The 24737-nt window shown below is 44.9% G+C and overlaps 1 non-coding gene across 1 annotated transcript; it reads right to left on the bottom strand.

The window, feature by feature from the left end:
* Positions 1-22509: 22509 nt before the first annotated feature.
* LOC136553054 (small nucleolar RNA R71) lies at positions 22510-22619 on the bottom strand. The gene has a single exon (XR_010782959.1). It is a non-coding gene; the product is annotated as a small nucleolar RNA R71 (small nucleolar RNA).
* Positions 22620-24737: the final 2118 nt, after the last annotated feature.

Below are 24737 nucleotides of genomic sequence, written 5' to 3'. Positions count from 1 at the left end.
GTTGTTGTCATGGTCTTGTGCCCACATCACGGGAAGGTGTGGCATGGTGCCACTATGCCGGCCATGGTGGCACTATAGGCACAGTGGTGGTTCACCAGCTGTCCTACGTGATGTGGTCTCTGTTGTGGCCTTCGTCATTGCCTCCTGTTTTCCCAGGGCGTTGTATAAGAGTTGGTAGCCGCCCCTAGGTCATCGATCACCTGGTTAGCTTGTATAGCTAGTGGCCATAATTCCGAGATTTGGGGTCATGGCTCCTGCCAGTTTGGATGGCCTCTAAGTCAAGGCCTCTGTCAGTGGATCCCATCCTTTAGTGGGTAGAATCATACATGTGTCTTATTAGGCCTTAATTGGATGGTGGGTCGCCATACTAGCAGACACCATTGTGCGGTGTTGTCTTATTAGTGCTATGTGGCACAGGGATGGCGTCTGATCGGACTGAGGTGACCTCTGTCCCCTCGGTCCTTGCAGGGGTTAGGTGATGTGTCTGCTCTTGTCAGAGCGGGCACGCTTGGCTGGGCTTGACCTCTCCTCATTTCTCCCAAGGGTTAGGATGATGGAGAGGTTGTGAGTCTCTTGTGCATAGTGTGGCTAAGGTAGAAAGGAGGGGTCATGGCTAGCCCTGGCCTTGGCGTCTGGCCTGGTTCACTTGGCTCAGCTAGGCCTCGATCATTCGGGCCTTTGCTAGCTGATGTATCATGGGCCACTTGGCCTGCTAACTAATCGGTGCCTTAAGACACCCAGGGATCATAACACCGATATTCACCCCTAAGCATTTTTGTGATCACAAAGGGATCATGAAAGCACTGAGATGCGTGCATGTCGAGTGTGGGTTCATAGTTGTGGCTTGTTCAAGCTTTGTCGCTCAATCCCTTGCGAGCTAGTGCATTTAATGTGGTAGGTGGCCATTATGTTTCGCCTCATCAGGATGTCCTGATAGCATGGTACGTGACTGCTGAGCCTACCGTGTTAGTATGCTACGTATCAGGTTTTTGGACCATGATGGTGGTGGTCTCTAAGACTACCAACCCTGACCTCTCCTGCATACTTTGGTTTGGAGGTGCAACAAGGAGGTTCATGAGGGGCTCCTTGTTGCACTTCACGCTCGCGGCGTTCACCTCTAGGTGTTTTCATGATGTCACCTTTGAGGTGATACCTAGTTTTGGCACCTTGCGGGTGGTACGTCTGCCCCTAACTTTGAAGGTGTTGAGCCGGGAGAAGTTTCTCTGAATTTTTGGGCCTCCCTAGTAGCAATGAGCCCTTGAGCCTTGAGGTTGGGGTCATGCCTTTGTCTAGGGTCACCGAAGGGATAGCTTTGGCCTAATGGTGTGAGGAGCTGTCTCCCCAACCCCTTTTTGCGGTCGTGAGGTTTTTTGTGACCATGCAGTGGCTTGTAGGTTCTGTACCTTTTGCTTTTTCCATGTGACTAAGCCATGATCTTTTGGGCTCCGCATCACTTCATATGGAAGACACTGCTGTGTGACCTAGGCTATCTACTTCGTCGGTCTCTCCTAGAGAGGTCATGGACCTCTGACGGTTTGTGAGTCTCCAAAGCTAGCCTTAGGTCTTAGACCTGGAGATGCCAGGAGGAGTTTTGGTCATGGCTTGGCCTCGACCCTTTTATGGGGTCACGAGGACCCGACTCCTATTTTTTCCTAGCATCCCTGCTAACCTCGAGAGGTCGTGATGCCCTGTAATAGGCGTGTTTGGTTTTGTCCCATGTGGGAAGAGGCATGTCCACCATAACCATGTAGTCAGAGCGATGCACCTCGTTAAGGGTCATTGGGTAATCCAAGCGGGACTTGATATCCTACCCAATCGATGTGGAGTTTGGTTGTGCCTCATTGAGTGACATCCCGTAAATCATCGGTCATCAACCCCATTGGCCCCCAACCACCTCCGTAGTGGTTAGAGGGCAAGATGCCTCCCCTAGAGGTGGTCAACCCAGGCAACTTAAAAGCAAATGACTCAAACATAGAGTGAGATGGTCGCGTGACTTCGCACCACTGATTAGAACCATAGGGGCCCATCTCTCCCTACCCTTATCTTTTGTGGCCTTGAGCCCTTCTAAGGACTAACCCAAGAATGGGTTTCCTAAGCATGACATGGGGTTGTGGTTGTGATGGGTCGCTCTGCACATGATCTTGGGGGGGGGGGGGTTGGCCTCCCTGGTCATGTCATGGCATAATGGCACCCACTTTCAAGCAGTCATGCGCCATGGAATGCGGGCACATAAATTGAAATGATATGGAAAAGGTGATAACATGCAAGGCTTACTTGGTTTGCGCCGCTATGTGGGCATCTGTCACTCTGCCTACCCTCTGGTCGCTTCACCTGCTTTATGGGGTTTCCTAAATGGTTAGTAAAAGTGAGTGAGTGCGTGTGCGCCTCAAGTGCCTATAGTGGCTATAAATACGCTAGAGTGGTACAGTGGGAGAGGTATTCGCTTTGAGTCACCTACTTTGTCATTTTTCTATTCTTGTCCACATGCGCTCAGAGCCCCTTCTTCACCAGCCAGAAATGGATCATGGCAAGTAGCCACTAGAGGGGTCACCGAAGTCTAGGAGGTTGTCATAGCGTCTTCATGCTTGCCTACGTGGTCATGGGTAGGTACTCAGATGGTGTTTAAGTTCAGGGTTTGACCTATATTAACCATGTGCGTTCTTAGGGCTACCTCCCACACCATGTCTAGAGGGGCTGCTAGCGCCGCTCGTGCTGTGACCTTGCCCATAGGGGGTTTAAGCTCATCGTCCTCATCGTCGTCTTCCTCGGATGATCGATGTGAGTTCCGCGAGCTTGTCCATAGGGAGGATGAGGCTCGCCAGCACTGCTCTGATGCCACCCATGAGGTTAGCCGGCTAGAGCGCTGCCTTGATGCCATCTGGGTGGTTCTTGAGGCCTTAGAGAGGGAGACCGCTGCCGTGTAGACAGTGGCCGCATCATGGGTAAGGATGCTTCTTCATCTTGTTGTCCTGTTTGTTGTTTGCTACTCCTAATCTTCTTGTCTTCTTATGGCCAGTGTTGGAGGAGTAGCTAGCGGCCTCTCGCCATGAGACAGAAGAGGCCTGCCTCCGAGAGGTTCTCCTAATGGAGAACCATGAGCGCACGGTGGTGGTCGATGTCAGGCAAGGAGGTAATGTCACCCTCTTTGTGTTGTAGCTCCACACCTGCCAGGACTTCTATCAGGTGGTGGATGGGTTCCTGGATCATGTTAGGTTGGTGGAGCGAGCGGAGCTGGTCGATGACATCGCTACCGCCACGGCCTCCATCATGGCCACTATGTGCATGGAGGACATCCTCCGCGACAGTGGCCAAGGGCCTTAGGTTGTACCTAGGGTCTTTTAATAAATAAACTTTCATAGTTTGTATTTTGTGCTTGTTTTTTATTTCATGTGCTTACCGATGATCTGGTCGATTGCCGTAGTCGTGTGACCTTGCCTAGGGATCAACCTGCGAGGCTTGGCCTAGTGCAACTCCATTTTTGTGACTGAAGTGTCATAGACCAGAACTGGTAATGTAGATGGGGATACTGATCTTCCGTCAGGTGATGGTAACTATCGTTGTGGCGGAGAATGACACACCGATCTGGCTTCAGATTGAAAGATCGAACCCTGCAATCTTAGCACCATAGCTCCTCTAGTTATCAATAGAGTCACAGACCAAGTTGACCTCACCAATAAGGCTAATCCCTGCCTACGCAATAAAGAACACAAGCAAGAACAATGAAGAATGCAACCAAATTGTAGATGAATGATTAATCTCATGAAGTTGGGGTCTCATAAACCGATGAACGGCGAAACTATTGTTGACAGAATAATCTAAGCAAAACCCAAACCCTAATGGAGGGGTGGCGGCTGTTTATAAAGACTCTAGGGTCGTGCAAGACCCCTGGATGCGCCCCTAATGGGCCCAAACACGATACACGGTCCAACGGACCAAAAGACAGTGTCGCAGCACCCTGGTAGATTCTGGATGCTGACTTGTTTCGACAATTCCTATTGATTCTGAAGACCTTTTGATGTGAGACCACTTGGATTGGTTTCCTTATCAAATTAGCTTTCCATCCATATGTGGATTGTCGAAAATGGAGTCCAGATGCGTCCTGGGTGACCAGTTTAAGGCAGACTGGTCCTAGAGGCTGAGGCAGACTCGAATTCTTGTTGGACTGGGCCTCCGACTTGTGTTGAAACGTCCTTGCTGGTCATCATCACCTCCACCACTTCCTCTAAGTCCTTCATGACCCTCTCCAATGTTCCTAAGCAAGATAACATCATTAGGTAGTAGTCTATTCTCAAAAGTATGAAAAGTATCGCTTAAGAACGAGCTAACCTCTAAATTGAGTTGTCGCTTTTGAGCCTGGGTCATGGGACCTTACATGACGGTTGGAGGATCAGCGGGTACCTCTGAAGAAGTGATGTCCTAATCATCCTCCCCCTCTTAAATTGGAGTCATCCTGAACTCAAGCTCATCTTCTTCTCCCAAATAAGGTTTCAAATCTACTAATGTTAAAGGTGGGACTAACCCTGAACTCGAGTGGCAATTCAAGTTTGTAGGCATTATCATTTATTTTCTCAATGATCTTATAAGGACCAGCTGCTCTTGGCATTAATTTAGATTTATGCAGCTCAGAAAATCTATCTTTTCTTAAATGTAACCAAACCAAATCACTCGGTTCAAGTTTAATCTCTTTTCTACCTTTACTACCATCAATTCTATACTTTTCATTCATGCTTTCAATATTTGCTTTAGTTGTTTCATGCAACTTACGAATAAAATTAGCATGCTCTCTAGCATCACTATGTATTCTCTCAGTGGTAGGTAAAGGCAAAAGATCAATAGGAGCACGGGGGTTAAAACCATACACTACCTGAAAAGGACTTACCTTGGTGGTGTAATGTTCTGCCCTGTTATATGCAAACTCCACATGCGGCAAACACTCTTCCCACATCTTTAAATTACGCTTCAAAATGGCTCTCAATATGGTAGACAATATTCGATTCACAACCTCAGTTTGCCCATCAGTTTGGGGATGACATGTTGTAGAAAACAGCAGCTTGGTCCCCAATTTGTTCCACAGCAGTGCAGCCAAAAATGACTCAAGAATTTTGCATTGTGATCTGAAACAATAGTAGAAGGCATACCATGCAAGCGAACGGTTTCTTAAAAGAAAAGGTCAGCAATATGAACAACATTGTCGCTCTTATGACAAGGAATAAAATGTGCCATCTTAGAAAAATGATCAACCACCACAAAAATACTATCCCTCCCCCTCTTAGTCCTTGGCAATCCCAACATAAAATCATAGATATATCTACCCAAGGAGTAGAAGGAACAGGAAGAGGCATATACAAACCTTGTGGGTTCAATCGCGACTTAGCTTTTTGACATGTGGCACACCGAGCCACGTACCGCTCTACATCTTGCCTCATCCTTGGCCAAAAGAAGTGTGTGGACAGCACCTCCTCCAGTCTTTTTAGCACCAAAATGTCCCATCAATCTGCCTCCATGTGCTTTCTGCAACAACAAAAGACAAACGGAACCAACTGGAATGCATAGGCGGTTAGCTCTAAACAAAAACCCATCGTTGATCATAAACTTATTCCGTGTGCATCCCTCTCTACAATTAAGCAATAGATCCTTAAAATCAGGATCAAGCGCATATTGTTCTTTAATAGATTGAAGACCAAAAATCCTGGCAATCAAGTTGGGACAGCAATGTATATCTTGTAGACAAAGCATTAGCAATCACATTATCCTTCCCTTTCTTGTGTTTGATAATATAAGGAAAAGATTCAATAAATTCAACCCATTTAGCATGCCTACGATTCAGATTATTTTGAGAGCGAAGATACTTAAGCGATTCATGGTCAGAATGAATAACAAATTCTTTAGGCCACAAATAATAACGCCACGTCTCTAAAGAACGAACAAGTGCATATAATTCTTTATCATACGTGGAATAATTAAGAATAGGACCATGCAATTTTTCATTAAAGTAAGCAACTGGTTTACCATCTTGCATTAAAACACCACCAATGCCAACTCCACTAGCATCACATTCTAGCTCAAAAGTCTTACCAAAATTTGGAAGTTGCAGCAATGGTGCGTGTGTAAGCTTGTCCTTCAAAGTATCAAAGGACTCCTCTTGTGCCTCTCCCCAATGAAACACCACTCCTTTCTTCGTCAACTCATGCAATGGGGCAGCAATGGTGATGAAATCTTTGATGAAGCAGCGGTAGAATCCTGCAAGACCAAGAAAACTCCTCACCTATGTGATGGTTTGGGGAACCAGCCAGCTCTTTATGGCTTCAATTTTCATCCTATCCACCTCAATTCCCTATGGAGTTACAACATAGCCAAGAAAAGAAACTCAATCCGTGCAAAAGATGCACTTCTCAAGGTTACCAAATAGACGTGCATCACGTAAAGCATTAAAAACAGCACATAAGTGATCCATATGTTCATCAAAAGACTTGCTGTAAATCAATATATCATCAAAGTAAACTACCACAAAATGTCCAATAAAAGCTCTTAAAACCTCATTCATTAAGTGCATGAAAGTGCTAGGTGCATTTGTCAAACCAAAAGGCATAACTAACCACTCATACAACCCGAATTTGGTTTTAAACGCAGTTTTCCATTCATCTCCAAGTTTCATTCTAATCTTGTGGTAGCCACTTCGCAAGTCAATCTTAGTGAAAATTATAGAACCACTCAACTCATCAAGCATATCGTCTAGCCTAGGAATAGGATGACGATACCGAATAGTAATATTATTGACGGCTCTACAATCAACACACATACGCCAAGTTCTATCTTTCTTAGGAACCAAAAGTATAGGAATGGCACAAGGACTAAGGCTTTCACGTACATACCCACGGTCCAAAAGGTCTTGGACTTGCCACTGAATTTCCTTAGTCTCCTTAGGATTGGTTCGATAGGCAGCTCGGTTGGGCAAGGTCGCTCCCGGAATCAAATTGATTTGATGCTCTATCCCTCTCATAGGTGGCAGCCCTAGGGGTATCTCAGCTAGAAAAATGTCCTCATACTCCTGCAAAAGGTTAGTGACTAGTAGGAGATACCGAGCTAACAATATCATCAAGCGAAAACAAAGCTCGTTTGCATACCAAAGCATAGCAAATATCATCATCAGAAATTTCAGCAAAGTTACATTTTGTTGCAAGCATAACACCACCCTTCAATTTAATCCCCTCAGCCTTAGAAATAGATGTAGACTTATCCTTTTTAGGTGGGAAAATAGAATTAGCAACTTGCTGATTTTTAGATTGAATATTATTCAAACTAGCAGCGCATTCTCTATCAGCTTGTATACTTTGAGCAGAGGTCAAAGGTACCAAAGTAATTTTCTTTCCTTTATGCACAAAAGTGTATTTATTACTTCTACCATGGTGTGTAGCATCGTTATCATGTTTCCAAGGATGACCCAATAAGAGTGAACAAGCTTGCATAGGTACCACATCACAATGAACAGAATCAAGCATAAGAACCAATGGAAAATGAAACTCTGCAAGTTTGTGTTACCTTTGCTTTACCGGAATCATTTAGCCACTGAATATGGTATGGACGTGGATGTGGGCGTGTGGTCAACCCAAGCTTCTTGACCAAATCAGAACTCACCAAATTGTTGTAGCTACCTCCATCAATAATGGCACGTGCTCGACGGTCGCTGATGACAAAGAAAATCTAGAACAAGTTATGTCATTGTAGCTTCTTAGGTTGCTGGACTTGTGAGCTGAGCACCTGTTGTACAATGATGCTCCTATAGGATGCCATGGCCTCGTCACCAAGGACTTTGCTATCGTCCTCATCTGCATCTTGGTCTTCTTTATCCTCAATGTCAGAGATGTTGATGTAACCATCTTCTGTAGCAATATATGCCCACTGACTTGGGCAGTCCTTCTACACATGGCCAATGCTATGGCAGTGGTGGCACTGAATACCCAAAGTGCGTCCCGTCGATGCAACGGATGAGGAACTCTTGGTAGGTACCTGCAAAGAATTTTTACCTAAATCTGAAGGTCATGCGGGAGGTGCCTTAGGTGTAGCAGGAAACTCTAGAGGTTGCTGGTCGCTTGCTCGCTGGTGGAAGCACCCAAAAAGTGGTTGGCTTGGTCAGCCTTGAAGATGGTGCTGAGCATGGCGTGTATGTGCTGGTGCTAACCTTGCTCTTGCCCTGCTGTTCATGCCCCTGCAATTCCTTTTCTGTAAGCATAGCAAACTGAAACAACTGGTTGACAGTGTTAAATTCTTTATAATCAACAATGTCCTGAATCTCATGTCTCAAACCCGAATAAAAATGACAAATGGCATCTTCGTTTCCATCCACAACACTACAACGCATCAATCCCTTTTGGAGCTCACCATAGTAATCTTGTACAGATTTATCTCCTTGTTCTAAATGCATCAATTTCTTACGCAAGTCTCTATGATAAGAAGGAGGAACAAAACGATCACGCATAGCTACCTTAAGTTCTTCCCATGTACCAGGTAAAAGCATTCTATGCAGCTAGCCCATTCCACCAAATAATGGCAAAATCCTTAAACTCACTAGTAGCTTGTCTAACTCTATGCTGCTCAGGTACAAGGTGGGCACTAAACTTTTGTTCTACCAGTCATCTCCCAATCAAGATATCCCTCAGCATCATAATGACCCAAAATATGGTATTGTGAACTTAATTTTAGCATAAGGATCATCGGGCACAAGGTGATTATTACCTTGACTGGTGGTGGTGGACACCACCCATACCTATCGTGTTGCGGCGAAGACGTTGTCGTAATCTCTCTTGTCGGAAAGCTGCTCGACCTATGTTCCCGTTGGCATCATACACCATGTCTTGACCATTGGTGTTGCTGCTGGAGACATCGTTGTTGCCCGCCACAAAGGTTTCCAACTCAAGTAACCTTGTCGGTTAGCGTGGAAATTCATTTGTCCAATCTCTCCATGCTATTGCCAATGTTGAGTTCAATGAGTGCGTCAGTGACGACCTTCCTGATGGTCTCATTCATCCCTTTTTGGGCATCCTCTACAACAGCTTGTAGTTGCTCTTGACTGACACACTCGTTGAAACCCTTAGGATTGTTATCTCTAGTCTATTCACCTCCTGCCATTGAAAACATAAAAACAGGAACAAACGATGAAAGTTATCCCTACCAAATGACTATGTGGTTGTAGTGGTGTCACTTTTCATAGCAAGTGGAAGCATCGTACCAAGCTCTTACAAAGTTCTTACCAACACAAGCAGTGGGCGGTACAACCGATAGCTGGTTCAGTGATACCTGTGAGGCAGTGGTACCGAGATTGCAAGGCCCTTTGTCTATACTGATCTGAAGAGTTTGTGGAGCTTAGAAGGCACACAAAGAATAATATGTATATCTGGCACATAAGTCAGTAACAGAAAGTAATGCTGAATTATAGTCCAAAGTACTTGTTCTCGTTGCTGGTCTAAAATGTTCCAAGTACTAGGTTTGTGACAAAAGTATGGTGGATAGCAAGGTGACAGGTGTATGAAAAACAAGTATGGTGGATGGAAACAGCAATACAAACAAGGAACCTAGAAAGCACACGCTATCATAGCTCACTTTGGTCTTCTCTATGTGCTCCTCTAAATATTGTTCCTTTCTTGCCCCTCTCTTTTTTCTATTTTTGGGGCTGTCGTTGTTTTTTTGGGAAATTTCAACTTTTTTATTTTATTTTTTTGATATTTTTCCTTTACTTAGGAGCACAAAATAAGTAACCACAGAAAATATGAGCTAAAACAAGTGAAAGACGTGGCCTGTGGAATTTTCAGAAAACTTGCTCAAAATCGACAAAAACCTTGTGACCACTTTTTGACCAATCTAAAATTTCTGAACCCCAAGCAAAGCAGGGATGGACGGATTCAAAATTTTTTCTGATCGATTTTGATATATGGAACGTCGAAATCGGAGTTCGTATGCGAAAACTAGACCAGTTTTAAGAATTGGCTCTGAATTAGAGGACAAAACGGGAACAATGGGCACAAAACTGGTCACAACAGCAAAGATTTGATGGAAACGATGGGGGAAAACACACGAACTGGACTCTAACATGACCTAACCAGCAACAAGATCTCGATTAGGACACAAATTCAACACGACGGACTGTGAAACTGAAATATACAAAAGGCTATGGCGCGGAAGGTTCTAGGACAGGAAAAACGAGTATGGCACTGGACTATGGGACGAATGCGAAACACTCAAAACTAGGGAATCAAAGTGAACCTTACTGGTATACCTTAGCTCTGATTACCACTTAATGTAGATGGGGATCCCGATCTTTCGTCAAGTGATGGTAACTATCATTGTGGCAGAGAATGACACACCAATCCGGCTTCAGATCGAAAGATCGAACCCTACAATCTTAGCATCATAGCTTCTCTGGTTATCAACCGAGTGCACGGACCAGGTTGACCTCTCCAAGAAGGCTAATCCCTACCTATGCAATGAAGAACACAAGCAAGAACAAGAAAGAAGGCAACTAAATTATAGATGAATGATTAATCTCACGAAGTTGGGGTCTCACAAACCGATGAACGGTGAAACTGTTGTTGATAGATTAATCTAAGCAAAACCGAAACCCTAATGGAGGGGCGGTGGCTGTTTATGAAGACTCTAGGGTCGTGCAAGACCCCTGGACACTGCTCCTAATGGGACCAAACATGATACATGGTCCAACGGACCAAAAGACGGTGTCGCAGCACCCTAGCAGATTCTGGATGCTAACTTGTTTCGACAATTCCCATTGATTCCAAAGAGATTTTGATGTGAGACCACTTGGATTGGCTTCCTTATCAAATTAGCTTTCCATCCATATGTGGATCGTCGAAAACGGAGTCCGGATGCATCTTGGGTGACCAGTTTAAGGCAGACTGGTCCCGGAGGCCGAGGCAGACTCGAATTCTTGTTGGACTGGGCCTCCGGCTTGTGTTGAACGTCCTTGCTGGTCATCATCACCTCCACCACTTCCTCTAAGTCCTTCATGACCCTCTCCAATGTTCCTAAGCAATATAACATCATTAGGTAGTAGTCTATTCTCAAAAGTATGAAAAGTATCGCTTAAGAACGAGCTAACCTCTAAATTGAGTTGTTGCTTTCGAGCCCGGGTCATGGGACCTTGCATGACAGGTTGGAGGATCAGCGGGTACCTCTGAAGAAGTGATGTCCTCATCAACTGGCTGCAGCGCAGCCTTTCGTCGACCTCTCTTTCTTAGGTCGTGACTATCTTTCTTCCCCTTTCCTTATTCGCTGGTGCGCGGCCTTGCCCGGAGCTGGCTCCTGGGGTTCGGTTTCGTACGTCCTAGTGGATGGGCATTGGTGGATAGTTTTGTTGTGATGTAGCCCCCGCAAGTGAGTCGTGTCAGCTTGCACAGCGTCGACTGACACGGGTCACTCAGGGTAGTACGATCTTTATGTGCGGGAAGGATTCATTGATGTTGATGATTATGTACAAAGTCTCAGTCGGAGATACTCGTGTCTTGGTGTAGCTCTAGTGTGAACACTAGGAGGCCATGTCGCTGGTCAGTGGTTTTTAACATCCGCGGTGCTTGGTGTGGCGAGGCCTGGAAGGCGTGGCTCATTGAATCGAGGAATGCGTTGTGTCGTGAGCCCTCTGGAGCTCATCGATCATGTCATTCTCACGACAGGTCGTTACCTATCTCATTGCATGCCATGGTTGAGGTCGCTGAGTGTGACCTCCGCGTGCTTCCCTACTATGTAGGGAAGTCACATTCAGGCCCTAGGCCCTAGGGGCTACCCTTTAGGGCTTGACTCTAGCATGACACCAGTCGCCATCGCCCAAGTGAGTCGAGGCTTCAAGGGTTGGCATGCAGCCGTTGCAATGTCATAGTTCTCCTATTCATAGAGGTGGGCCTACTGAAGGTCGCCTCCTATGGTGATGATCCTATGAGGACCGGCCATCTTGAGATTTAGATAGGTGTACTTAGGGACGGCCATGAACTTGGCGTAGCATGGTTGACTTAGGATGGCGTGGTAGGCACCAGGGAAATCCGCTATTTTGAAGGTGAGCATTTCCTTGCAAAATTTGGCTCGACCTCCTAAATGTCACAGGTAAGTCAACCTACCTGAGGGGGACTGGCCTAGAGCCTGAGTATGACTCCATGGAATGGAGTGCCGGATGGTCGTATACCCTCTTGTGACAGGCCCATGGCGTCGTATGTCTCAGTATAGAGGAGGTTGAGGCTGCTTCCATCATCCATGAGGACATGAGATAGGCTGGTCTTACCAATGATTGGGTCCACGATGAGAGGGAAGCATCCCGGTTGCGGAATGTGGTCGAGGTGGTCCTTTCTATCGAAAGTGATTGTAGTTTTCGACCATTTTAGGAAAGTTGGGACAGCTTCACCAAGGGCTACTACGTTGACCTCCCTAGTCGTAAGCTTCTACCAATGTTTGGACTCATACGCCATCGGTCTGCCAAATATCATGAGGCACCCTTTCAGGTTAGGATACACATCCCCTTTCTCCTCAGTATCGACGGATCTGGTCGGCGTGTCCGTGCAAGTTGCCTTGTAGTCACCATTGAAGTAGCGCTTGATGAGGTTGCATTCCTCGAGGGTGTGCTTGACTGTATAGCTATGGTTGCAGCATAATATCTTGACTATCTTGTAGAAACTAACATGGTTGAGCTTCCTAGTCTTTTGCCTGTGGACCCTATCGACCGTCGTGATGAACTCACTGTCACGGTGCCTCTAGCTATCCATCTTGCCTTTTCCCCCATCAATTGCGGTCCTTAGCCTCATCCACAAGTTTAGCTTGAGCCTTACCCTTGTATTTGTAGAAGATTGCAAGAACAGCCTCCTCACCAGAGATGTGCCTTGTCATGAGGTCGAGAAACTCCTATGTTGTCCACTGGTTTGCAGCGTCCGAGCTTATGAACAAGTGCTTCATTGGTCGCACCAGAGATGAACGCTCCTGATCACATCCGCATCAATGATATCGGGAAGCTCGTTGCACTACCTGGAAAAGTGGTGGATGTACTCATGTAGAGTTTCTCTCACTTTTTGTTTATAGGCTTTGAGATCCTAGGAATTTCTAGGGCACACGTATGTGCCCTAAAAGTTCCCCACTGAAGATGCGCTTGAAGTCTACCCATAAGTGGATGCTATCCATGGGGAGATGCTCGAGCCATGCTCGGGCGCTTTCTATGATGTAGAGTGGCAACTATTGGATGATGAAGAGATCATCGTCCGCCCCACCTGATCGATAGGAGATGTAACGATTTGAATTCCAGTTCCAACCTAGGCAGTCATTTTTAATATCAAGAGGAGTCAACTACTGAAAGTTTCTATGGAAACCCACATTATGTACATAAGGTGAAGCATCGGGAATCCGCTAACCCAATCGGCATAGGGGAAGAGAACCTCTATTTGGATTAGAGTTCATCCTATCGAACATCATCAACACTCACTTAGTCTTTAGGAACTACTCAAGGGCAAGGTATTGGTCACCAATAACCAACCAACCAGTGACCCAATCAATTCAGCAAAGACAGATACCACTGGACCATCCGCCAGGTTACCAGACCATCCAATAGAAGCAGGAATTAGAGCAGACTTAATTGGAATTGGGTTGTTTTCCAGTTGTGGAAGTGGACCCACATGTCAGCACAAGTTGGCACAAGCCCTCGGTAGAAAACACACCCTTTCACCCACTCTCTCCTTCATCCATTCATTTGCAACCCACTCCCTCTCTCTCTCTAACTCTCATGAACAAGGAAGAACCCTAGAACTAGAGAGAGGGGAGTGAAGAAGGGAGTGGAGGAAGAAAGGAAGGAGAAGAAGAGGAACATCAGCAACCCTCTATGGATTTCATCAACATCTTCAACCCAATCATGGTGAGCTCAAGAGATTAGTCCTTGATTTGTGGATTTTCCCCAAGAGTCTAATTTGTGCATTTTGATGGAAGCCTAGAGATCCCTCTCTAAAGGTGATTCAATCATGTGTTGAGTAAGTCCAAGTGACCCTCAACCACCTCCACCATCTTGTCATCCCATAGATCCATCTTAAGGTATTTGTTTGGATTATTGCAAGGAGAAGGTGATGGATGGAAGGCTTGCATGTTGGGAAAAGGAGCTAGAATGGAGGAAGAGTTGGACCTTCAATCTTTGGCTACGGAAGCTCTCAATCCTAGAGCCAAGGATCTCTAATTCAACCTTAAGGTTTATCTCTTTCTCATGAGTTTTGGTTTGAATCCTAAAGCCTAAGACACACTTAGTGTAACTAGCTCAAAACCTAGCTACCTTGAGCCTAGTAAGCCACCTGAGCTACCTTAGGAATGTTTGGCACATGCAAGATGCACAACTCCATAAATCTAAGCTTGAACCTAGGATTTTCTCAAGAGCATAGGTTCTGTCACCCGAATGATGGAGTGTTCATCAATTAGACGGAGTGTCTGTCAAACCCACGAGAAGCCACTTAGGGAGCCTTAACTTTAGTCAGCCTATGCCACCGGAGTGTCTATGATATCCCACAGAGTGTCCATTGAATTATAGCACCTTGTAGTTAGTTAGCCGAGAGTAACTAGTTCGCACTAGATCATTCATCACTCACAGCAGAGCATCCAATGAATTATAAAGGCTAGCAACCCAGCAACCTGAGACCTCCCAGTTCCTACCGGAGTGTTTGTGATCTTCACGGAGCATCAACCAACCTAAGCAGGACCAACCTAGAGCTAACCCACCTTGGTACCTAGCATAGTTGAGTGTCTATCAGTAGGACGGAGTATCCGACAATACAAGAGAGTGTGTGGTTGTTTAGCAGGTCTACCCAAAAGACCACCCGCACTAGTTTATATCCTTTACCCAATAGTGCAATAGTAGAGCCACAGTAGATGTCTCTTCCCAAACTCCTAGTAATAACCTATACACCCATATCCTTCTCATTATCCCGATCGTCAATGTATCTCCTTAGTCATGTCTCTCTTATTCTTTCAGGAACATCTCTAGTAAGGATCGTGTAATTGTACAAGTCGTCATCATAAGCTATGAGAGTTAGAATGACAACAAATCAGGCAGGCACCCCACTACTATAAACCCTATTTTGTATACTTACTATGTTTCATTATGAGTTATGCAATTCATGTAGATTTAGAGAGTAATCTTGTTCACTCTACACTTAGAGTCACCTTTTAATCTGTTAGAAGCCTCTCATATAAATAGAGGGAATGGGAATGCTTAATTGCTTATCACTTGGTTGCTTAGTTATGGTAGAAGTTGAGTATGAGAAGGGAACTCATTCTTGTGCATATAGGATACTACACCTAGATAATTAATCAGTAAAACTATTGGGGATATAACTCGACTTACTTTACTAAGTTGGCTAAGGACTAATAATACTGAAGGTAATGAACTCGGGCATCACTTGGTAACTTCGCTCATGCGAGGGGTAGGTCATTGTGAGTGTGGGATCTCAAGCGATGTAGCTCATGGAGTAGTTAAGGACCATTTATTGGGATACATAAGTCTGAGTAACCACATGTACAGATCACATGTTGCAAATGGGGGCGACAAGCCAAGTAAAAAATGATGACCGATTTATCCATGAAACTGGCAAGGGGGTTGGCGCTAGTCGGGAATGTCTAGGACATTGACCAGGCAACCAGTCGAACCTTTCATTGGATACTCGAGCTAGGTTAGGGAAAGGTTGGAGACATGAGGTGTAGGGATCCGCCACGTTAATTCGCCTAAATCGAGTGTCACCCACTTGACTAACCCAATTTAAGCAAACCAACATCGGTGACTCCCTAGGAGCGCTCCTTGGCAACTCCACTTCAGGATTAGGTTGAGTATCATACCACAATAGCCTCCACAACTCAAGATTACATCTCGTCATTGGAGCACATAATAATTCAACAGAAACATATATTACAAGTCTTGTTGAATACAATAAATTGATTATACAACGTAAGACTAAATGTAATGTGAACCAAAAGACTCTCTTACCAACATTGCTATGCTATGAATTAGTTATATATCTAGTAACTGGTGGTTGCCTTGCCCATGGGCGTTGCCACTGTAGCTTGGACAGCACATGCCATTCACCCACTTTGCCACCAACGACGGGGTGAGATGGTCACCATTGTCCTATACCTACAAAACAACTTAACGACAGCACCATGAGTACATTGCATACTCGTAGGGCTTAATTCCAACTTATAATATTTGGTGGATGCAAATGGTAATATTAGGTATTTGTACATTTGCGGAAAAGCAATGGCATTGCTTATAAGTATGCCATGCCAAGTTCTAACTCTTAAAATGAAAGTATTTAGTTATTAGTCATGTATTAGATAGATGTCCATAATCCATCAACAACGCTACCATGGGTATAGAAAGTAGGAACAACCAAATGATTCTGTCCCAAGGGACTTCAGGCTTTCAAAACTCTATAGAGGTGTACAACTGTACCCACATGGTAGAACAAGGACTAACCACCAAACCCTTGCCGAGAGTAAGGGTTGCCTCACGTCTTCCAACCTTTCCCTAATTTGGCCAGAATGTCACGTGAAAGGTTTGACTAAATGCCTGGGTCAGGTTTCCAAAATCTTCCTAGTTCCTCAGGTCAGGCTACTATACTGTTACGGTTTCTCAAGCCATTATGTACACCATCTTCCTAGAGCCATCCCCCTTGCTAGTTTCACAAATAGACCTGGTCATGATTAGTTACTTGGCTTGTCAACCCCATCCGTGACATGTGGTCTATATGGGTGGTTACTCAGACTCACATATCCCAATACATGGTCCTTAATGCTCCATGAGCTATGTTGTTTAAGATCCCACACTCACATCGTCCTACCCCTCACATGAACGATAATTATCAAGGTTATTATTAGGATTATAACATTAAGTAATATTAGTCCTTAGCTAGATTAGTAAGGTAGATCAAGTTGTACCCTCATTAGTTTTAGTAGTTAGTTATCTAGGTGTAGCATCCTACACGCACGAGTATGAGTTCTCTTCTCATGCTTGACTTCTACCGTTGCCCAAATAACTAAACAATAAGCAATTATGCATTCCCATTCCCATCGTTTAGGTGAAGGGCTTCTAACAGATTAAGAAGTGACTCTAGGTGTAATGTAAATAAGACCACTATCCAAGACTACATGTAATGCATAACTCATGATGAAACTCAATAAGTATCCAAAATAGGGTTGATAGTAGTGGTGTGCCTACCTGTTGGATAAGCAAGGGTCCCATTGCTTGAAACATCGTTGGATGTCTCTCCGATATCACGTACATATATATATGTCCATGTATGAGATACTTATGTATGCATGACACTATATTAAACATGCAAGAGGGACTTGAGAGTACAAGATATGAGGTGTCATGCAATGATATTTATTTAAGTTGGTTCTAGTGTTACAAGAGTGAGTGTTCACGTATGAGGACTGTCGGTTTGTGTTATTGGATAGTCCAATGTGAATGTCATACGGTCTGGTGGTTCTAGGACTTAGTTGGAAAAGGACATATTGGGAACATTGGATTCTCCGATCTAATATCGGACCCTCTAGTATTAGGTCAATGCTCTCGGGAACCTCCATGTGTTCGGTTTATAATTCAATGAAACATTCTGCCGTGATGATGGACCATCCGTCAAATAATGTCTATAGGATATTGGTGGCTGCTAAGTGTTCAGGTTCCACCAGATACTCTGTTGCCTACGATGGACCATCTGGTATGAACAAGGTGTTCTCTAGTTTTCAACCTTAAGCAGCAGCAGATACTCTGGTATGGTGGTTGAACACTCCGCTGTACCAAAACTGAGGCCAAGGCTCTCTGGGAGTTCTCTGTCTCTAGTGTATAATTTATAAATCCATTATTTTGGGTCCAAAATGAAGTATGCCTTTTGGTGCCATATTTATGCTTAGGTGATAGGGAATATTCTATGGAGCACAACAAAACTCGTTTCACCATTTTTGGAGGTCAAATGCATCTTCTATAGAATTTTACAAGTTAGGGCTGTGCGCATCTGTAGTGATTACCAGACACTCCACTAGGACATCAGAACTTTTCAATATGCAAAGGCTCCTCTCGGGTTTTGGCTATAATTCAACGAACACTCCACCAAAATGATGGACCATCCGATAAACGACGAACAACAGTAGTGCAAACATGTTGAGATCGATTCCTGGGGCATCCGAACTCCAAATCGACTATGGTTTGTTCCTATGGCTTTCTAGTGATGTAGGGAACCTTCTCTAAGTGTTGGATGTGCCATGCATGGGCTGTGGGGAGCTCGACCCCATCCATGGTAGTGGTGGCCATGGATGAAGGTGAAGCTCATGGCCATGGCCATGGGAGGTTGGGGGATGATGTTGGGCTTTGGGGATGTGCTCACCATGCCGTGTGGATGCTCCATGTGTAGCAGGTCGGCTTGGGATGGCTTGAGGGCGTAGATCGACCTTGGGGCTCCTCCATGGCTTGATCTTGAAGAAGATGAAGCTTGGGGCTCTTCTCCTCCAACTCTGGCAAGGTGAGGGCATGGGGGAGTAGTAGCTTGTCATCAGGCGCCGTCCTCTAGTTGGGGCTGGGCTCCTCCTTCTCTTCCCTTCCCTTCCCCTTCTTCTTCATCCTTCTCCTCTCCTCTCTTTCTCTCCTTTCTCTCTTCTCTATTTTCCTAAACATGGAGGTGTGTGTGTGAGAGTGGGGAAGGAGTGGAGAGATGGCTGGTGTGTGTGTGTTTGTGTGATAGCACAACAAATTGCATGTTATAGGTGTCGACCCAGTCCTAACGGATAGTCCACCATGAATGATGGACGCTCCATCAGCACGAGCGCGTCTATGTGTGACAACGCAACACATGCAGGGGACATGTGTTGACATGTGTCGACAGACAGTCTACCATGGGTGATAGATGATCCAGTGGTGTGCTTGATAGGCTGACTATGCAAATAGCTCGACGGACAATCTGCTAGTGGTGATGGAAGGTCCGCTAGGCTAGCTGGCTGTGCAATGCCTCCAATGGACAATCCACCGAAGGTGACAGACACTCCATCAGTGTAAGTGTGGGCTAGATTAGTCCAAGTCCGTGAGATGTCTTGACAGACGGTCCTGGTGGTGATATTGGATGATCCACCAAGTTGGGCAGTGCTCGGTCTTGGCTGGGCTAAGTACATGTTGATTTCTAATTTTTGATGTACTTGATATTCTAGATGCTTATGACAAATTGTAGCAGTTTTTGGGTCATGACATGTGTCAACCCTTACCTTTGGTGCATAGGGTATGGTGGTTAGTCCTATTCTCCATGTGGGTACAGTTGTACCCTCTGCGTAGAGTTTGAAAGCCTAAAGTCCTTCAGGACAAAACCCTCGGTTGTTCCTACTTTCTATACCCATGGTAGTGTATTTAATGGAATGTGAGCATCGCATTTAAGAGTGATATATAACTACTCCTGTCTTAAGTGTCAGAGCACAACATGTCATACTCTTAATAAACACCACTACTTTTCTGCAACTATACAAATGCCTAATAATTACCCTTTGCATCCACCAAATATATATGTGTTGGAATTAAGTCCTGCAAGTATGAAATGTACTCATGGTGCTACTGTTAAGTTGTTTTGTAGGTTGTTAAGGTTTTCCTCTGAGACTAGCTCCGATGAATGCCACAGTTAGTAGGCCTTGGAAGTCCTCCAAGATAAGCTACGCATGACCCTATGTATAGATGAGTGAAATGAGATGTAACTTAGATTGAAGGCAATAGATAGGTGGAATTGTTTTGTTAATAGTAGTTTTTGCCTCGAAACCTATTTTATCATCAATAATGTTTTAGCTATAAGTCGAGACTAGAGCATGCATGTAATTAAGTTGTCCAATGTGCCTTGTATCGGGTATGTGTGTGTAACTCAATGCAAAGATCCTGAAGAGGAGTTGCTACGTGCGCTCCTAGGGGAGGTGGCACTAAAACGATGACCCCCGCCACGACAGACGAGACAGAAGTCTTCCAATCACACGGTAGGGTTGGTGTCCCCAGAGTACTTGATGATGTTTGGTGGCGCACGAAAACACGCTAGGAATGGCTTCTACTAGATCCTTTTTGCCAATGTCTATGGGCAACAAGCATCTGAGCTAGGGCTGCATCAAGTGTCCTGCAACCTAGGGAAGGTTCTCGCCTTCACACCATGCTGCCATCGCCTGGCCGAAGCATGCTTAGTGCGTGGTGCTTCTCAGGAGCACCATGCACTGAGGAGATGTGCACAAAGTTGGGCTTAGGATGTCGCCTCTCCATAGAGCTTTGAGCCTGCTGTACCACCACAGTTTCTAATAGGTCTTGTAGCTCCTAGTGAATGTGCTTTCCCTCATTGATTGAGGGTTTGAGGGCCGTCCACATGATCATAGCGGCCATCGTGACATTCTAGCTAGATCAATGGAAGATAGGTGTGTCCTTGCCTTGTTGGATTTGATCATATACGCAGCGTGCCCACCCCCGTGTGCCCTCAGCGTTGAGGTATTGCGGGCTAGGGCATCCATTGTTGCAGCGTTCTTTAGCCTGATTAGCTTCATAGGCCCTGGCTCATTCTAGGTGCTCCTAATCATACTCTGCCTATTCCCTAGGGATGCATGGAATTGGATAGACATCGTCCTCTACATCCTCCGCTGGTGTCCGCCCCATTTTCCAAGAGGTGCAACATGTTGCATTCCCTAAGCGGGTGGTAGCTCTCCTTAGAATCAGACTAGGAGTCCATGTTCTTAGGGGTTACTAGTAGGAGGTCATAGATGAACTCTAGATCCTGCTCCATCACCCCCATAAACCCAAAGGAATCTGGCATCATTGTACGGCCATTACGCCTGGCTAGCTCTCGCTCGAAGAGTGTGATCATGTCCCTCATTTTAGAGGGTAGTGCGGTGATGGGGTTCTAGAATTTAGCCTCTAGTGGCAAGGGCCCACTTGTGGAGAGTTGGGCAAAAGTGTTCGCCAACATGTAGAAAACATGTCAACTTAGCTCTGGCTCAGGATTCTCCCCAAGATAGGCATTGATTCTGCATGCTAACGCATCAGAATCAATGATCTCTAGACCAACACGGGCCAGTCCATGATCAAGCGTCAAGATGTGTGGCGTAGCCCATTCTCTTTACCCAGGTGGTCGGCTATGAAGTCCAGGTCCTTGGAGCGCAGGGCTTGGCCGAGGAGAAGACTATTAATGGGAGCTAGCCCTGTCGATGTTGGTGAACTCAAGGCTTCCAAAGTGGATGTGGCCACGCGGGGGCTATGCCAATAGCAAGTCCAACGTAGGTGCTAGGAGCCATCACTTTCTTCTCAACAACAAGAGTGCATGACTGTCCCCTACTTGGCCCACCAACTATCAGTATTTTGTAATCTAGACTAGTAAACTTATATGATTGTCGCGCTACTCTAGGAAGACGATGGTAGCATCCAAAAGACACGAGGATTTATACTAGTTCAGGCCAGAGCCCTACATCCAGTCTTAGAGATGATCGAGTGTGTGTTCCTCGCTTGAATGCTCTGAAGTTCTTACAATGTGGGGTGCAAGAATGGTGGAAGAGGCAGGAGAGCTAGAGCTAGGAGATGGACTTCCTAAAGGGAAGCCTTAGGAGTCCTACTATGGTGTGAATGTGTTGAAGATGAAGATGAAGATGAGTATGCCCTGGCTGCCCTTATATAGAGTTTGGGGCTAGTGCATGTACAAAGAAGGAGGTTCTCCCAACTGAGGGGTTGTGAGCCTGAGGGAGGGGCCTATCTAACTTGGCTTGCAAGCTACATTGTCTTGTGGTGCACGTCTGGGCATGGTTGTTGTCATGGTCTTGTGCCCACATTACGGTAAGGTGTCATGTAGTGCCATTGTGCCAGCTATAGCGGCACTGTAGGCACGGTGGTGGTTTGCCAGCCGTCCTACAGTGATGTGGTCTCCACTGTGGCCTTCGTCATTACCTCCTATTTTCCTAGGGGTGTCATACAGGAGTTGGTAGCCGTCCCTAGGTCATCGATTGCCTGGTTAGCTTGTGGAGCTAGTGGCCATGATCCTGAGCTTCGGGGTCGTGGCTCCCACCAGTTTGGATGGCCTCTAAGTCAAGGCCTCTATCATGAATCCCATCTCATAGTGGGTAGAATCATACATGCATCTTGTTGGACCATATTTGGACGGTGGGTCACCGTACTGGCAGTCACCGCTGTGCGGTTTTGTCTTATCTATGCTAAGTGGCATAGGGATGGCATCTAACCAAACCAAGGTGATCATTGTCCCCTTAGTCCTTGCGAGGTTAGTGCAGTGTGTCTACTCTTGTCAGAGTGGGCACATTTAGCTAGGCTTGACCTCTCCCCATTCCTCCAAGGGGTCAAGATGATGGAAAGGTCATGAGTCTCTTGTGTGTCATGCGGCTAAGGCAGAAGGGAGGGGTCAGTGGCTCGCCCTGGCCTTGGCTGTCTGGCCTAGTTCACTTGGCTCAGCTGGCCTCAGTCATTTGGGCCTTCGCTAGCTAATGTATCGTGGGCCGCTTGGCCTGCTAAATGGAAGAATTTCAAGCTTTCAGTAGCAACATGATAAATCTGTCCCTGAGGCATGGGAATATTTTCAAGACTATATATCAGAATATCCTCATCATGGGATGGAGAATTGGCTACTTATGTAGACTTTCTACCATGGGTTGACTAACAACACTCATGAGAATATGGATGCTATTGCTAGAGGATCATTCTTATCACTCACAATCCCATAAGCAATAGCTCTTACTGAGAAGATGGCCTCCAACCAAGGATGGTCTGAAGAACATCTTCAACCTCGCAAGAGAGGTGGAGGTATGCATCAACTCAAGGAGGTAGACATGCTATCTAAAAAGATGAATCTACTGATGAAGAAACTCGAAGAGCAAGCCAATGAGATGCAAGATGTCATGCACATTCATGATTCTCATATGACATGTGAAGAATGTGGAAACACTAGACATTCAAGGAACAACTGTCCTAAAACATAAGAGGGTGTGAACTTCATCAACAACAACAACTATCGTCCTCAATAGAATCAAGGATGGGGCCAACAACAGAGGCCTAATTACCAAGGTAACTATCAACATAATAATTTTATTAATCATCCATCCTTGAAAGACTTAGTCTATGGACAAGCTAAAATTATAGAGGGTTTATCTAGAAAAATAGCTTCTAATGATAAAAGTCTTGGAAAATGTAAATGATAGAATGGATAGCTTCTCTTTAGCCTTTAAAAACCAGCATAGCTTTAATAAAATAATAGAATCATAAATAGCTCAGCTAGCAGCTGCTATTCCTTCAACCGACAAAGCTAAGATTTTGGGGTAGCCGAAAGATCCCAAAATTGCAAATCTTGTCGAGATTCATAATGCAGAATTTTACAAAGAACCATCAAGCAGAGGATGGTGAGATGATTCCTTGCCCATTAAGAAAGGTGATCTAGGAAGACCCATCATCCTCATGTGGATTGGATCGCATGAGTTCCAAGAAGTTGTCTGCGACTTCAGAGCAAGTGTTAACATTATGCCATAGGTAATTTATGAGAAAATTCATGGAGCACCTTTGCTATATACAACCATGCATTTATAGCTTGCAGATCAATCACTCTGCTACCCCTAAGGGAATTCTTGAAGATGTCTATGTATGAGTCGGATGTTCGTACATACCTGTGGACTTTGTGGTTTTAGACACTGGCCGAGATATAAGGGCACTCATTATTTTGGGTCTACCTTTCTTAAGCACTACAAAAGCCATCATCTATGCTAATAGTGCCAAAATCTACTTCACTATTTAGGATAGAAAGGAGAAATTTAATTTTAAGAATCATATGTTGCATTCTCCTAGCCATCTGTAGGTACAGACTCTAACTGAGCACACAACCAGCAAGAAGAAGAACAATCAAAGAGCAAGGAAGTTTAGGGTCATGTAGCCAAGGAATGAATCAATCAAGATGATCAACACACTTCGATTAGAGTACGACCATCTCCTTGCTTCACCATTCCTTACCAAGAAGGAAGATCCAAGCGTACCAACAATTGAGTGTACAATTGGACAAAGAATCTTTCACAACACCTTCTGTGATCTTGGATTAGGTGTCAACATAATGTCTAAGGTAACGTATGATAACTTGTTTAGAGAACCTTTGTTTCCTACATATATGCAATTACTGATGGCGGACCAAACAATCCAATCTTTGGAGGGAATAACAAAATACATCATGGTTAAGATACAAGGTAACTATGTTCCTACCGACTTCATGATTCTTGACATGGGAGAAGAAGAAGTGCCTATCATCCTTGGAAGACCGTTCCTCAATAACACCAACGTGACCATCTACATCGGATCAGGACAAATCCACTTCTAATTTCTAGGATGGAAGGTAAGATGCAATTTCAATAGTTATACAACTTATGAACAGGCGAAGAAGATTCGCTCCAAGAGAAGACATTGATCAACCCTACGCCAAAGGAATCAACTCCCAAAGAATAAAGAAGATGGACAAGTTGAGAATGACGAATCCACTACACCAAAGTCAAGTCAACAACCCAAATAGGAGTGAAAGAAAAAAGGTGGCATCATCATCAAAGTCATGTTAATGTTTGGGAGTGCAAATATAATATTAAGGATTTCGCAAGCGCATAGAACATCAATGTAGCATTTCATTGGGAGTATTCTAGATATTGTTATTTATGATTTACCATAGGGAAATAATGGAGTAAAGATTTATTGAGTAATAAAGAAA

The sequence above is a fragment of the Miscanthus floridulus genome, chromosome 4 (assembly GCF_019320115.1).
Source record: "Miscanthus floridulus cultivar M001 chromosome 4, ASM1932011v1, whole genome shotgun sequence".
In the NCBI taxonomy this organism is placed as follows: Eukaryota; Viridiplantae; Streptophyta; class Magnoliopsida; order Poales; family Poaceae; genus Miscanthus; species Miscanthus floridulus.
The sequence above is the reverse complement of the archived record's forward strand: the minus strand, read 5'-3'. Positions and strand labels throughout refer to the sequence as shown.